Source organism: Trichosurus vulpecula, chromosome 8 (genome assembly GCF_011100635.1).
Source record: "Trichosurus vulpecula isolate mTriVul1 chromosome 8, mTriVul1.pri, whole genome shotgun sequence".
Classification (NCBI taxonomy): Eukaryota; Metazoa; Chordata; class Mammalia; order Diprotodontia; family Phalangeridae; genus Trichosurus; species Trichosurus vulpecula.
This window is the reverse complement of record NC_050580.1, coordinates 26,439,433-26,456,532: the sequence shown is the minus strand read 5'-3', so window position 1 is coordinate 26,456,532 and position 17,100 is coordinate 26,439,433.

Here is a 17,100-nt window from a genome sequence, read left to right as displayed (position 1 = left end):
AGTTTTTTGGAGAATTTCTGATTCAGTACAGACAAAAATCACATAAGAAGGTATGTATGGGTTTCAACCTACAGCATCAGAGCTAGCACCCACATCAATAAGATCATGGATCCATTGAAGTAAGCCACCTCAAATACTTTTAGAAGAGGAAGAAAGGAGGGAAGTTAGGAAGGAAGGAAGGAAGGAAGGAAGGAAGGAAGGAAGGAAGGAAGGAAGGAAGGAAGGAAGGAAGGAAAACATCAGGAAAAAAGGAAGGAAGGATAAGGCAGTAGTTTAGTTTTTAAAACTTAAGAGTTAACACATGAAATATAAGAAAAAATGAACAAATGAAATTGAATTTATATACTAAGGGAACACTGGATTTATAATTCACATTTGGGTCTCCAGAGGGTGGCTACTGCCTTGTTAAAATCACTATACAGGAAGCAGTTTGGGGGAATACTTAATTCCCACCCCCACCCCACCCCCCCACACACACACTCTTTTCCCTTCCCAGTTAGTAATTTGGAATCTTCCAGGAAGACTATAATTGAGGCAACTAGGTGGTACAGTGGATAGAGTCCTGGGCCTGGATTCAAGAAGAGCTGGATGCAAGTTCTAATCCAGCTACTGACAGTAATTAGCTGTGTGACCCTGGGCATTTCACTTATCCTCTGTCCGCCTCAGTTTCCTTACTGTAAAATGAGATTCATAATAGTACCTACCTCACAGAGTCATTAAGAGGATCAAACGCTATAATATTTGTAACGTTTAGCAGAGTGCTTGGCCCATAGTAGACATTTAATAAGTCTGTTGCATTCCCAGCGCACATGAGAGAGCAAATGGCTAATTACACCATGCTGAATAAACATGTGATTTTCATAGGAGCTAGTGAGCATGTGAATTTTCAAGGTAATTTCTAGCTCAGTTCAAACAACTTCATTGCAAATGACTTCTATAAATTGAGAATGTAATTCCTAACAATGAAAGGCAGCATATATAGTGGATAAAGGGCCAGCCTCAGAGTCGGGAAAAACTAGATTCAATCTGGCTTCTGACACATACTGACTATGTAACCGTGGAAAAGTGACATGACCTCTCAACATCCCAGCAACTCTCTAAAAGTATGTTACAGGAGAGATGTCAACCTACTGGAGGGAATTTCTATAACGGAAGTTCCCTCACACTGATTAAATCACAGGGTTAGACACCCCAAAAAATCTTTATTGTAAATCTAAAGATAAGTCATATATAAATTCATATAAACAGGATAGAATTATATTAACTCTCCTGATCCCAGAGTTGATCCTAATACAAAGCCGCATAAAAATATCTGATTCAAGCAGAGACAGAGAAAGGAGAGAGAAGGAAGAGAAATAGAGACAAAGAGAGACAGAGACAAAGTCAGAGAGAGAGGCCCAAAGAGAAGGTCTAAGGATCTATCTACCAAGAAGGGAGCCCAAGAGGAAGAGAGAGAGGGTGGGTGGGTGGGTGGGTGTGGGTGTGTGAGAATCACTCTTGAAAAACCTTGTGTTTTTTTATAAACCCTCCCCAAATCACACATGAGTTATCTTCCCCTTGCTATATAGTTTTTGCCCATTCTTTAATTAGGTGGTACAGTGGATAGAGGGTCTGACCCGGAGTCAGGAAGACTCAACTTCCTGAGTTCAAATCCTACCTCAAACACTTTCTAGCTATGTGACCTTTGGCAAGTCACTTCACCCTGTTTGCCTCAGTTTCCTCATCTGTAAAATGAGCTAGGGAAGGAGATGGCAAACCCCTCCAATATCTTTGCCAAGAAAACCCCAAATGCAGTCAAGAGGAATTGGATACAACTCAACAACAACATTTTCCAGCACCCCTTGAGCACTGGAAGCAAAACCATACCTTCCATATTCTAAACAGCCAATCTGAGGGCTAGTCAAGGCAGTCTTACGCCTTACGTCCTACTCTATTAACAGCAGAAAGTGGCCTCATGAATCTAGTCATTCGTTGAGACGCTTCCTCGAGACCTATTGAAGTAGTTCTGACAAAGACATCCAGCAAACATCTGGAAATGACAAACTCGAGTTCATAAGAGAACAAACTCCTTGAAAAAGGGACTATCTTTGCTTTTTTACTTTTGTATCCTCAGTGCACACAGAACTTGGCACATGGTAAAGATTTACTAAATGCCTTTTTTTCATTTATTCCTTTTCTTTTTTTCTTTTTTATAATTTTATTTTAGATTCAAGGGCCAGAACTCAAATACAGAATAGAGAAAAGAATCGAAACATATCATAAACTTAAATATTGAAACTTAAGTACAAAGTAAGGGGAAAAAAGCATGTTGTGTGCACAGTAGAACATAAGAGAGGATTCAAAATATGTAACAATGAATTTTCATTTCAAGAAAGTCTATATGATAAATAACACATGTCGTGTTGAAAATTGTCCATCTTTGCTTCTTTGTGAGTTTTCTTTTGTTCTCTGTGCACTTTTACTTTGTTCTTTTTCCCCCTCTCTCCACCCACAGAAGGCTACAATAAAGTTTAGATACGTTTCTCTGTAGCTATAGATGTATACATACAGATATACATATATACATACATATATAGACATATACTTTCCCAAACATACTCTACCCCTGATCTTTGTTTTTATGTTTGTGCATATCTCATTTCCTGTCCCTTCTGACTCCTCTACTTTACTTCTACCCACTACCTTGCCCTCCTATTACTTGCCTACCCCCCCCCGCAAGGATCCCTCCCCTATCCTCCCATTCCCATAAATCTAAACATCCTTCTATACCCCCCTTTTACCTATTCCCTCATTCTCCCCTCTAAAAATCCCTTCCTTGTCCTCTCCCCCCTCCCTAAGCCTTACCATTTTATTTCTTCTAAATTTAGAAGACTTTTATATTCTTCTAAATATATATGTGTTGTTTCCTCTTAAACCCATTCCCGATGAAAGCAGGTTACCAGAACTACCAGCCTTCCTCCCCCATCAAATTCCTCTATATCCATTCCTCCTCTTGCACCTCATTTGTATAAAATGATTCCTCTTTTTAGCTGTTCCTAAATGGTTTTACTTTTTAAATTCATATCATAGTCAGGTTTACCCCAACCTTTCTTATGAGCTTGCCAATTATTAATAAGAACCTTAGACATACATTTTACATATATAAAAGGTAAACTATGGCCTTATGAATCCCTTATAATCAATCTTTGGTATGTACCTTATGTTTCTCTTGGTTCTTACATGTCAAATCTTCTATTAAGTTCAGGATTTTTTTTAACAAAGTCTTGAAAGTCTGAGAGTTTATCAAATGTCCATTTTTTTCCATTCATGATAATACTCACCTTTGCAGGGTATGATATTTTCAGCCAGAGCCCCAGTTCTTTTGCTCTTAGATATATTGTGTTCCAAGACCTGTGGTCCTTTAATGTCTATGCTGCTAGGTCTTGTGTAATTCTAATTGTGGCACCATCATATTTAAATTGTTTTAATCTTGATGCTTTTAATATGTTATCCTTGAGCTGGGGGGTTCAGAATTTGACTATGATATTCCTATGAGTTTTCCTCACATGATCTCTTTTAAGTGGTATTCAATGGATTTTTTCTATTTCTACTTCCCCGCCTTGTTCTAATGTTTCAGGACAATTTTATTTAATTATTTCTTGTATTATTGTATCAAGATTCTTTTTTTTTGATCAAAACTTTCAGTTAGTCTAATTACTTTTATATTTTCTCTTCTTGATCTATTCTCCAAATCTGTTGTTTTTCTTGTAAGATGTTTCACTTTCTCTTCTATTTTTTCATTATTCATGATCTCTTGTAATTTCAGTGGCTTCACTTTGCCCAATTCTAATTTCAAGGTGTCACTTTCCTCCTTAAGATTCTGGATCTCCTTTTCTAGTTGGTTGACTCTCCTTTCATAACTCTTTTGTTTTTCTTGGATTACTTTTTTTTTTTTTTAGTTTTTCCTCCATCTCTGTCATTTGATTTTTAAAGTCTTTTTTAAGATCTTCTATAAATTCTTTCTGGGCAGGTGAACATTTCGTGTTACTCTTTGAGAGTTTCTTTACTTCAATATCCTCCTCTGAAGATGAACCCTGGTCATCTCTATTCTTGTAATAGCTTTCTATGGTTGAATTCTTTCTCCTTTGCCTGTGCATTTTTGTGGTAATAACTGGATTTTTGTAATCACCTCTGGCCCTGGGGTATGGGAAATGGTGCCTCTTGCCCCAGATCTTCAGTTCTCTCCTCTAGCCTGGAACCAAAGCCAAACCCCCAGCCTCCTGCAAGTGCCCACAGCCAGGGGCTTTCTGCCCCACTGCTTCTGCACTCACTGGGCGCGTGCTAGTTACTTCTTGCTCCCACCCCTCTTTGCAGCATATCTGGGTCTGACCTTCCTCATCAGCACAGGTTCTCTCAATCTTCCTGGGCTCAAATGCCCAACTCCCCTCACTATCCTGAGATGAAAATTTCCTGCGGCTGGGGCCGAGGCAACCTCTCACACCAGCTAATCCCAGGACTTGCAGCTTGTTGTTAAAACAGAACTCAGCCTACAGGTGTTTACTCTCGCAGGGACCAAACCTTGTCCTGGGGTTTTTCTTTGGATCTTCTCAAATTGTCCCAGGAAGACCCCGCTTGTGCCCCTATTCATCTTTGTCTCCACTCACGCTTTGTTTGCCCTAAGGTGCTATTTTAACTCTTTTGTGGAGGAAAATCTTGAGAGCTTGGAATTTTCTGACCTACTCGGGCATCTTCCCAGAATCCTCTCCGTTCCTTTTCTTTAACACTACCTCTATCCAGCACTGGATAGAGCATATAGTTATAGGATAACAAATTAAGAGCAGGAAGATGTCTTTGAGACCTTCTAGTCCAAGGGTTCTAAACTTAGAGTCCTCGAACTTGTTGGGTTTTTTTTCACGTTTTGATAAGTATTTCAATATAACTGGTTTGCTATATAATTCTATGTATTTTATTTTATGTATTTTAAAACATTTCTCTGAGAAGGGGTTCATAGGCTTCACCAGTCTACCAAAGGGATACATGACCCCCCAAAAAGGTAAGAACCCCTGAATCTAGCCCAACTCCCACATTTCACGGTTGAGGAAACTAAGGCCTAATATCCCCAATTAACTTGATCTCCTTGAGTAAAGAAATATTGCAGCCATAGGCAATACTGATGTAAAATACAAACTCATTCACAAAACAACATGGAAGAAGAGGCTGAAAAGAGAAAGGTCCCATATATAAATATATTCATAGAAGAACTTTGCGATGTAGGAAAAATATAAAAATAAAGTGGGATCCCTTTGATTAGGGAATGACTAAATTATGGCATGCAAATGAATACAATATTATTATACTGCAAGAAATGACAAGTATTGATTAATTAGTGAGAAAGCTTTTATTAAGTGCTTACTGTATTCCAAGCATGTATTAAACGCAGAGATACAAAACAAGACAGCCCTACCCTCAAGGAACTTACATTCTAACAACACATAGGGTAGGGTGGGCTAGGGAGAGGTATTTTGGTTTGGAAAGTCACAAAGATAGTGAAAGGAGCCATAAGGGAATAGATTTTTATACTCTTTTTAGTAGGAGCAACAGTATTAATTGCTGTGAGACCAAAGGGAGATAGCAAGGAGATAAGTGTGGTGTAAAGTGGGGTGTAGACAGGGTCACCGAGATAAAGTGGGCTGTGCTTCAGCAGTAGATGGTTAGAATGACATTTTTATCAGTATGCTAAGGTTTTCAAAGTACTCATCTCCCAACAACTCTCTGAGGTAGGCAATGTAGATATTATTTTTCTCATTTGACAAATGAGGAAACTGAGTCTCTGGGAGATGACATGATTTAGCTTTGGTCTCCCAGCTTGCGCCAGGAACTCTATTTGAACTTGGGTTCCCCTAACTCCAAGTCAAGTGCTCTTTCCTTTACTCCCCCACACACAGCCCCTCAGGATGCCCCTATAGAATCAAATCAGAAAAAAAAAGTTTACACGTTAGATATATGTCCAAAAAGATAAAGACACTTAATTATTCTCCTACAGAGTAACCCAAAAGTATCCTCGTTTGAGGGAAGCAGAAACACTATAAAGGGCTCAGCCACCAAAAGAGCTAAGCTAGCTAGTTCATGCCAAATTAAGTGAGTTATATTTTTAGATGACTTTGAAAAATAGCCTGAAGACGATAAAAATGCTGTTAATGCACTTCCTGTGATGGCCATGGGACACGGGAGTTCATTAACAAACAAAGGACAACACATGGCATTCTTTTTTTTTCTCACAAATTTGCATTGATATCTTTTTGCGTTTTATATCACCAGAATTTTTGCCCAATTCCCTTACCTCTCCCTTCCCAAAGAAACATCCCACATAACAAATAACATTTTATAAAGAAAATAAACAAGAGAAAACTGTCAGCAGAACCAATCAACACTTTAAAAAAGTCTAAAAATATATAGAGGAAGAGAGCCATCCACTTCTAGCAAGGAGCAGAGTGCGAGTGTCTTCTCATTCTCTTCTTGGAGTCAGGGCTGTTCTTGGTCATTTTGAAACCTTCACTTTTGATTATTTTCAGATGATTCTTTCCATGTACAGTGTTGTGGTCACTGTGTGTATTGTTTGCTAACTTTACTCAGCATTGAATCATGTAAATCTTTCCGTATTTATCCATATTCTTCATATTCATCATTCCTTGTGGCACAGTACTATTCCATTACATTCATGTACCACAATTTGTTTAGCCAAATTATTGGGCATTTTCGTCGTTTCCAATTCCTTGCTACCTCAAAAATTGCCACTAGAAAAAATATTCTGGCGTATATGGGGACTTTCTTCTTATCAGTGATCTCCTTGGGTATAAACCTAGTAATGGAATCTCTGGGTCAGAGGGTATGGACATTTTGGTCATTTTACTTGCCCAATTCCAAATCATTTTCCAAAATGACTGTACTGAGAAAGAATAGGCAGGTCTGAAGGAAGAGAAGCAGGATTGAGATGAAGCCCCTTGCCCCTGCCCCTGTTAAGAGAATGACCCCTCCCTCTGGTTGGTCACTCTCTTCTGTCCTTTCCCATACTGCTTAGGGAGATAGAAAGGAAAGGAGAAAAGTCCTAGACAGGGCCAGGGGGAGGACTGAGAAGCCCAATTCTCAAGCCCATTGCTTCAGGAAGGGCAGCTCCACACCTCCTCTGCTCCCCAGTAGCCAAGTGGCCTCAGCACAACCTTCAAGGAGAGAAGTAATAAAATAAAATACATAGGATTACAAAAGAAGCCCATTATGTTGAAATACAGTTATTAAAGCAGTTTTTAAAAAAAACAAGCTAATGGACCCCAGATGAAGAACCCCTGATCTATTCCAACCCCCCCCCAATTTAACAGATGAGGAAACTGAGGACCAGAAAAGTTAAATCACTTGCCCAAGGTCGCTCAGGGAGTAAGTGGGAGAGCAGACTTGTGGTCCGTCCATCATTGGCCCTCTATTCAGATCCTTTCTAGTTTGGTGTAGAAACCGTGTGAGCTTGTGGTCTGCTGCATCAGAGGTGGGATTTGAACCCAGGGTCTCCAACTTTGGAACCAGTGCCCTTCCACTGAGCTCAAATCTCTTCTCTTCTCTGGAGCAACATCACTCCTTTCTAGAATGGAAGGCAATAGATACTCTCGTACTGACTTCACATATGCACACTCTATTTTCAACCCTCTAAACTCATTCTAAATTACCGTGGATTCCTTGACTGTAGAGGGTAGTGGGAAGAATGTTGGGTTTAGAAAAAGAAACCCTGGATTCAAATCCTGGCTCTGCTCCTTACAAGCTGTGTGACCTTGGGTGATTGACAACATGATCCTGTGATCTTATGACCTCTTTGCACCTCTGTTTCCTCATCTGTGAAATAAAGAGGGAAGGAGGTAAGACGATCTTTACACTCCCTTCAAGCTCTAAGTCCCAGGACTATGGTAATGATTGCACCCAATCATGAGGAAAGAAATCTATCTTTACAACTTGTAAAGTACAGACTATCGCCCCAAATATACCACACAACCTTACTTATTTGACTTAGGGGATAAAGCCCTCAACCTGGAGTCAGGGAGACCAGAGCTTAAATCCTGCCCCAGGTATTTATAAGCTGCGTGACCCTGAACAAGTAACTTAATTTCTGCTTGGAAAACTGGAAAGCTGTTTGACAGAAACTAGGTATAGATCAGCATCTCACAGCAAATACTCAAATAAAGTCAAAATAAGTACATGGTTTAGAAATAAAGGGTGATATTATAAGCAAAATAGGGGAACATAGAATATTTTAACTATCATATTTACAGATAAGGGAAGAATTTATGACCAAAAAAGAGACAGAGAACATTACAGGATGTAAAATGAATAATTTTAATCACATCAAATTAAAAAGGGTTTGCACAAACAAAACCAATGCAAACAAGGTTAGATGAAAAACGGAAAAGCAGGAGAAAATTCTTACAGCAAATTTCTCTGATAAAGGCCTCATTTTCAAATATATAGAGAATTGAGTTAAATTTATAAGAATACAAGTTATTCCCAAATTGATAAATGGCCAAAGGATATGAACAGGCAGTTTTCAGATGAAGAAATCAAAGCTATCTATAGTCATATGAAAAAAATGCTCTAAATCACTATTGATTAGAGAAATTCAAATTAAAACAAATTGGAGGTGCTGTCTGTATCAGTAATTAAGGTGGGACTTTCTTTTGTTGTTTTCCCTTTTAGCTTATTTAATCAAATGCCCTTGAAGAGTCTAGCCTTTATTTCTTTGATTAAATCAGAAGTCTTTGATGACCTCCTTGCCTCAAGGGAAAGCCTAGTGTACACGGGTTTGAGTCACATATTTGTGATGCCAGAAGCTTTTAGGCCACATGGATTTAAGTCACATGTTTGTGACACTTTTAGATCACATGGGTGAGCTGCACTTTGTGACACCCTTTCACCCTGAACAGAATATATAAACTCAAGAGGTTGGCGTTCTCCCTTGGGGTTCTCAGTCACTGGAAGAGTGATGTGGGACTCTGGGCAGCCATTTTAAGAGCCCCCTGGCTTGTAAACCCAGATATTGATGCTTTTCTGGTAACTATGAATTGTGATTTGGTCTGTTTATATCGTGTATGTTTGTAATTTGTTTGTATTTGCTCTGAAGCTCAGGTTGCTGGCTTTTCCTCCTGAACTAAGTGAATGATATTTGTATGTTGGATTAAAGTAAGATTGTTAACCCCTTAATATTGCTTTCCTTAGTAAAGCAGATCAAAAGAACCTGTGTTAGCAGCCTTCTGTGTGCTGGATGTTGGTGGGTCTTACATGCCTACAGCAGCTGCTAGCTGGATTATTGCTACACTGTCTCATACCTATCAGATTGACTAATATGACAGAAAAGGGAAATAACAAATGCTGGAGGGAAGGGGGAAAAATTGAGATGCAAATACACTGTTGGTAGAGTTGTCAACTAATCCAATCATTCTGGAGAGCAATTTGGAACTATGTCCAAAGGGTTAAAAAACTATGCATACCCTTTGACCCAGCAATACTACTACCACATCTGTACCCAGAACAGATTTTCCAAAATAAAAAAAGGAAAATTACCTATATGTACAAAAATATTTATAGTTGCTCTTTTTGTAGTGGCAAAGAATTGGACATTGAGGAAATGCCCATCAATTGTGGGATGAGTAAACAAGTCATAGTATACGGTTGCCATGGAATATTATTGTGCTATAAGAAATGATGAACAGGATGGTTTCAGAAAAACTTGGGAAGACTTACATGCACTGATACAAAGTGAATGAGCAGAACTAGGAGAACATTGTATACACTAAGAGCAATATTGTATGATGATCAACTGTGAATGACTTAGCTATTCCCAACAATACAAAAATCCGAGACAATTCTGAAGGATTTAGGATGAAAAATACTACCCATCTCTAGAGAAAGAACTGATGGAGTCTGGATACAGATTGAAGCATAATCTTTTAAAACTTTATTATTCTTGTGGGTTTGGTTTTTTGGATTTGGTTTTTTTAAGTCTGTGTTTTCTTTTGCTACATGGCTAATATGGAAATATTTTGCATGACTGCACGTGTATAATCTGTATCAAGTTGCTTGCCTTCTAAAGGCAAGAGAGAGGAGGGGAGGAAATTTGGAACTCAAATTTTTGAAAAACAAATGTTAAAAATCATTGTTTACGTGTAATTGAGAAAAATTAAAATTAAATGTAAAAAAAGTCACTTAATCCCTTTCAACCTCAGTTTCCTTATCGGTAAAACGGGGATCACAATGGCACAGGCTTGTTGTAAGGATGCCTATAATCCTTAGAATTCTACATAAATGTTAGCTATTATCATTATTATGTCTTAAGCCTAAATGCTTTATTTTTTTAGTGACTTATATGTAATTTTAAGTCTATACTTGGACTTTTCCTCCAAGGAAAATATGGGCAGGTGTAGCTGGCAGCAAACTGATAAATGAAGAGAGTTTCAGTCACGTTGTTCTCTTCTCCCTCTCAGCCTGTAATCACTAAAATGTATTCAAGACAAGCTCTCCCCCTGTGTGAGAAACATTTGGTTTTCTTTGCAGCATTTTATCCTTTGGGAAAACCTGGCTTTCATCTTATTCAGCATGAAGACAAGGGTATTACTGACTATTTGAAATAATAACCAAAAAAAATCCTGAAAAGTAAAATGAGCCTTCTTAAATTCACTGCTCACAGCAGGGCTTGTACAAGATGTTCCTTACAGTGATATCCAGATGGGGGGTGGGGGAGGAGACAACCTCTTATCTGGGCAGGAGAGAGGACGCTTGAGGTCGTAGAATCCCACTGTGACTGATTGAGAGCTGGAAGGAACCTGAGAAGTCACTTCATGGTGCGATCAATCAACAATCATTTATTTAGCACCTACTGATATGCCAGGCACTGTGCTAAGTGCTGGGGATACAAAGAAAGACATGAACTGCTCCTGACCCATAGAAGCTTACACTGGGGGAGGGGAGGGACAATATGCAATAAGAGTACATAGAAGGCACTTGGAGCAAGGAGGGAAGAAGGGAGATTCACAGTTGGGAAAGGCCTCTTGTAGAAGGCAGGATCTGAGCTGAGACTGACAAGAAGGAAGTCAGGGAAGAAAAAGCAGGACTCTGGAGGGAGAACATTCTGAGCACGAGGGACAGTAGCCTCAAAAAATGGAGTGTCATATCAAGAAGTCCTGGATTCCAATCCCACCAGGAAATGTCTCTTTTTTGTTTTTGTGTACATAGCTCCTAGCACAGCATCTGGTATACAATAGATACTTAATAAATATTTATTGACCTGAGCTTTGTTGTTGTTGTTTGTCCTTCATTCTCAAAGAGAACCAATGACATCTGGAAGATGATGTCATGACTTGCAAGTGAATTGGATTTAAGTGAGGGAGGGCTTCACTCTCTCCTCCAGAGCCATCTGGGTCCAGTGGCCAGATATAGATCAGGATAACTGGAGATGGCCCAGGATACAGTGAGAGACCTTGGCCTTTTTAAGCTAAGGTCTTTCCCATGACCTGAGCCTAGGAGATCATGGATTACTAGAGTAATGAGGAAACATGAGTAGGATTTCAACAAGCAGAGGGTGGAGAATTGGGCAAGAAGAGAATATGCAAGACAGGATCCAAGATGTGGAGGCAGGAGACTGGAGTGTTTTTCTCCAATGGCAAGAAGCCCAGTCTGGCAGGAGTATCAGACGCACAGAGAGAGGAGCTGGGGGAGATCAAATTTAACCCAACACCAACCACACTGTTTTGCCAAACCAGAGTTTTTCCAAAAGACAATTCATGACCCACTTCAAACCAGAGCCAAATGTAAACATTTCCTAAAACTGTTGAACTGTAACAACACAGGATCCAAACAGTCTCTAAATCAAAGCTGGGCCCAGCTGAGATTTCATGGAGTTTTTACCTCTGCACCACAAAGAAGAGGATTACAAGACAGTGGGGTCAAAGCCATGACTGGGTACTCGCAGGGGCTGCCAACTTTCTCCTCTCTCAGTCCTTGACCTGCCCTCTCAGTTTGCCCTCTTTCATTGCTCTGGGGTTTTTGTCTCCCCAGTAGGAGAGCTAGGCTCCCCAGAGCTCCAATTCCACCCCCACCTCCACCTCAGATTCCTGAGGAATAATTCTATTTTTGGCACCAGTCTAAGGGGTCCTCCCTAGCAGGAGGAGGAAGAAGGTTTTAAAAGGTCCCCAGAGTACAAAGATGTATTAGGTATGGAACAGGCAGTTTTATTCCCACCCAGAAAGGGAATAAAGAATCCTAGCATAATTACAATCAGCTGAGAGGCCAGTCTCCAAGCCCCACTGGGACACACACAACATGACTGCTCATGAGTTCCTTTATATTTCATCACCACCCCCACCCCAAGTAGACAGACTGATCAGCACCAAGTGAGTTCTTTTCTTTCTAGTGATTTTTCTCTCTGTAAGCCACTCTTCCCTTTCTCCCAAATCGCTGCAGCATTTGGTAGCTAATACCCCACTACTCAGATGCCTGGGTATAAGGGGGAAGACACCAACCACCTCTCAGCCTCTCCCAAGCCCTGCATAAAAGGAAAGGAGGCACAAACAGGAGGAGGCACCATCCCAGATGTCTGATTACCAAGGAAGCTATGCCCCTATGGAGCCATGGTGGGAAGGAAGGGAATGTCCCCATTGACCTTCCAGAGCTCAAAGAGTTATGGGCCCCTTAGTTTATCATAGAATTCCAGCTCCATAGTCAATTAAAAGTATCATCATGCAACTCCAAAAGACTCATGATGGAAAATGCCATCCTCATCTAGAGAAAGAACTCTGGAGTCTGAAGCAGATGGAAGCAGACTATTTTCCCTTTTTTGTTTTTTCCCTTCTTCTTTCTCATGGTTCCTCCCATTGGTTCTAATTCTTTTTTACAACATGACTAATGTGAAAATATATTTAATATGAATGTATATGTAGAGCCCATATCAGATTGCAGCCATCTTGGGCAGGGGAGAGGGGAGAAAGGGGATGAAAATTTAAAACTCAAAGTCTTATGGAAATGAATGTTGAAAACTAAAAATAAATAAATTTAATTTTGAAAAAACATCATCACAGCTGATAGGAAACACTCAAAGGATATTTGTGCCTGCTCTGAAGTGGGAGAGAGTGAAGGACTTACCCCCATCATGTATCCCCATGGAGACGCTACACCAAGAGTATTTTCTCTCAGGACAAACAAAAGTTGGAGAGGAGGAGCAGCAGCCAATTTGAGGGGGGGTGGTTATCATTGTCCACAAAATAAGGGTCTTTTGTTCCCAGATAGTCTAATCGGTGCCTTTCTCCAAGCATCAGGAGAAGAACCTACAAATATGGGACCCCGAGGCTGGGAAAGGGAACAGGAAAAGGCCCAAAGTGAGATATATAGGGATGGACAATTCAGGACTCCCTCCCCACCCCTATTTTGGTTAGTGGGACAAAGCTTTCCAATGTGGTCCTTCTCCCCTCCCCCTTTAGAACTCTGAATAATATTATAGAATTTAGAAGTGAAAGGGACCATAAAGATCCTGCCCTCTCATTTTTCAGACAAGACAGTTGAGGCCCATCCCTGATGCTTAAAGAAAAAATGCATTATAACGTATTTAAGGAAAAAAAATCATTAAAAATAATGGCAAACAATTTCTGCCTTGTGAGCTTGTATGATTCATGTTTCTATCATTTGAACCAGCCTCAATTGATTCAGCAAAGCTCCCTTTCTCAGGTCCCAAATGGTGCTTCTTCTGAGATGTACCAGGCTGTCTGAGAAATGAGTATATTAAGAGACTTCCTTAGCTTGACACTGCTGTCGGTCACAAATGTGGTGATTGTTTTGTTCCAGGTCAGGAGGCCTCCTTTAAACCATGCAAACAAGAAAACAGGTAAATCATCTGAGAAAGAGGGAAAACATATTTCAGGCTTCCTAGCACCCTTTTTCTTCCTTTCTTTCCTGCTTTAGAAAGTGAGATAGGAAAATATAAACAATGATATCTGCAAAGTAGAATAGGATGAACACAGGGAGTGAGCTCTAATACCACCTGTGCCACCTGTAGGACCTTGATAAAACGCTTGCCCTCTCTGGCCTGTTTCCTCACCTGTAATGTTGAGAGTGGATTACACAATTTCTAGGATCCAGAGCCCATGGGACAAACAAGACGCACAAATGGCACCTAAGACAAATCCATTTGCCTTCTGCTAGGAAGGGAGGAGAAAGAATGAGAGGGCAAATAGGGACTGGAGAAAGAGGCACTGATACTATCCTAATTAATGGTATAGTTGATTAAAAAAAACTGTCCTTGAAGACTGAAAGACCTGAGTTCAAGTCTTATCTCTGACATACACTATGTGATCTTAGCCAAGTCACTTAACTTCTCAATGGCCCCACTCAAGAAAGACCTGGTTCAAGTCCTGCCTATGATCCATATTGACTGGGTAACCCTAAGACAAGTTACTTAACCTCTCCACAGCCTGGGCAGCTCTCTAAGACTCAAAGTTGTAGAATAGCTGCCAATCTGCTTCAGTAGAGGGAATTTCCTCACCTGAATAATCCTATGTCAATGAAATTACCATACAGACCAGCCCACCCCACTCCCCACCCCCACCCATGACAACAATAACAACAAAATTCTTTCTTACTTGGTGCTAGGCTTGGTTATTTCTGGACTGGTGAAGGAGTAGAAGTGCTGTCAACACCTTCTAAATCTGGAATGCTGGGACAAAGCCTCTGTTTGCCAGTCTTCTGTATAGCTCTGCTAAGCACTCTACAATGCTGGATCCTCAAAGTATTAAATGCAGGTGCCACTGTGGTCAAATCATGAGTTTTCATGTTACAGGTTGAAATCATTCAACCACCAAGCATTTATTGAATGCTTAATAATATGTGCCAGGCACTGTGCTAAGTGCTGGGGATGGAAAGAAAGAAAGAAGGAAAGGAAGGAAGGAAGGAAGAAAGAAAGAAGGAAGGAAGGAAGGAAGAAAGAAGGAAGGAAGGAAGAAAAGAAAGAAAGGAAGGAAGGAAGGAAGAAAGAAAGAAGGAAGGAAGGAAGAAAAGAAAGACCGAAGGAAGGAAAGGAAGAAAGAAAGAAGGAAGGAACGAAGGAAAGGAAGAAGAAAAGAGAGAGAGAAGGAAAAAAAGGAAGAAATTGAAAAATGATCTCAAGAAAGTTACATTCTATGCTATCTCACTTGATCTCATCAGCTCCCATACATTCGATTACCCCCTCTAGATTTATGATTCCCAGATTTATTTATCCAGCCCTAACCTTTCTCCTAACGTCCAGACACATTTCAACCCTCTAGTGGACATCTCCAACTGGATATGCCAAAGACATCTTAAACTTAACACGAAACATCCTTTCATTCACCCAGGCTTGCAACCTAGACACCATCATCAACTCCTCTCTCTCTCTTGCCTTCCCTTATCCAGGTTGCTACCATGACCTGTCAATTTTCCCTTTGTGACATCCCTAGTATCTGCTCCCTTTCCTCTGACGCTTCTCCCATCCTGATTCAAGGGTTATCTTCTCACCTCTGTCTGGACTGCTGCTATAACCCACTGGTTGTTCTGACTGCCACAAATCTCTCCCCATTATAATCCATCCCTTATTCGGCTCTCAAAGTGATCTTCTCTAAATTCAAGTTTGACCCCCATCACCCCACTACTCCTTACAATAAACTTTAATGGCTTCCTATTGCCACTGTAAGTAAAATCTGGCCTTCAAAGCTTTTCATGGCCAGCCCCACCTAGCCACCTTTCCAGCCTTCTTACACCTCATCCACACACAGCCTTACTCTTTGACCTAGTGATGGTGGCTTCCTTGTGGTCCTTTGCATATGACACTCCATCTCCCAGCTCCAGGCGTTCCACTGGTTATCCCCCATGCCTAGAGTATCCTCCCTCCTCTTCTCTGTCTCCTACCTTCCCTGACCTTCTTCAAGTACCAGCTGAAAATTCCACCTTCTATATGAAGCCTTTCCCAATTTCCATTAATATTCTATTGATTATCCCCAATTCATCCTTTATATAGCTTATTTGTGCACAGTTGTCCCCATCATTATGCTCCTCAAGGGCAGGAATTGTCTTTTTCCTTTCTTTAAATTAGCATCATGTCTGGTACACAGTAATCTCTTAAATGCTCATTGACTGACTGATAAATGGGGGAGGCAACCTCCATAAAGCAGGACGCACAAGAGAAATACAGAGTAGATGAAAGGGAACCTTAAAGGGGATGGCACCAGCATTTGGGAAAACAATGAGAGTTGCCTCCTATAAAATCATGGCGATTGGGCTGTATCTGGAAATGAAGCCAGTGATTCTAAAAGTTGGAGATAGGGAAAGAGAGCATTTTTTTTCAGAATAGCAAGTGGATCAGGATGGTTGGAGTATAGAGTATATGGAGGAGAGTACAATGCAAGAAGATTGGAAAGGTAGGAGGGGGCCAGATTGAGTAGTGCTTTAAGTGACGAACAAAAGACTACATCTGATTGTGGAGGTAATGGGGAACAATCGGAGTTTACTGAGTGGAGGGAGTGACGCACTTTAGGAACACCATTTTGACAGCTGAGTGGAAGATAGATTAGACTTGAGCTAGGAAGACCAACTGGGCCATTGCCTGCAGGCAAGAGGTGACAAGAGCTTGAACTAGGGTGGTGGCTATAGGAAAGAAGAGAAGGGGAGTTTGTGGGAAATGTTGAAGAGAAGGAAATGACAAGATCTGGCAACTGACTGGACATGGAGTGAGTGGGAGAGAAGTCAGGGATAGCACTAAGGCTGAGAATCTGGAAGACTAGGAGGAGAGGAGTGTCCTTAGCAGTTACAGGGCATCTTAATAGTAAGATAGCAGTTGAGAAGAGGGGAGGGTTTGGGGAAAAGACAATGAGTTCTCTTTTGGACATGATGAGTTCAAGATGCCTCCATAATATCCAGGTTGAGATGGTCAAAAGACAGATAGTGGTACAGGACTAGACTTCAGTATAGAATTAAGAGTAAAAAAACCGTATTTGAACTGAAGTGCAGATTGAACAGAAGAGGGAGCAAGAAATTCACAGAAGCAGATAAGATAGGAGAAAACGTGTTCAGAATGGCCACTGCTGTTTTTCC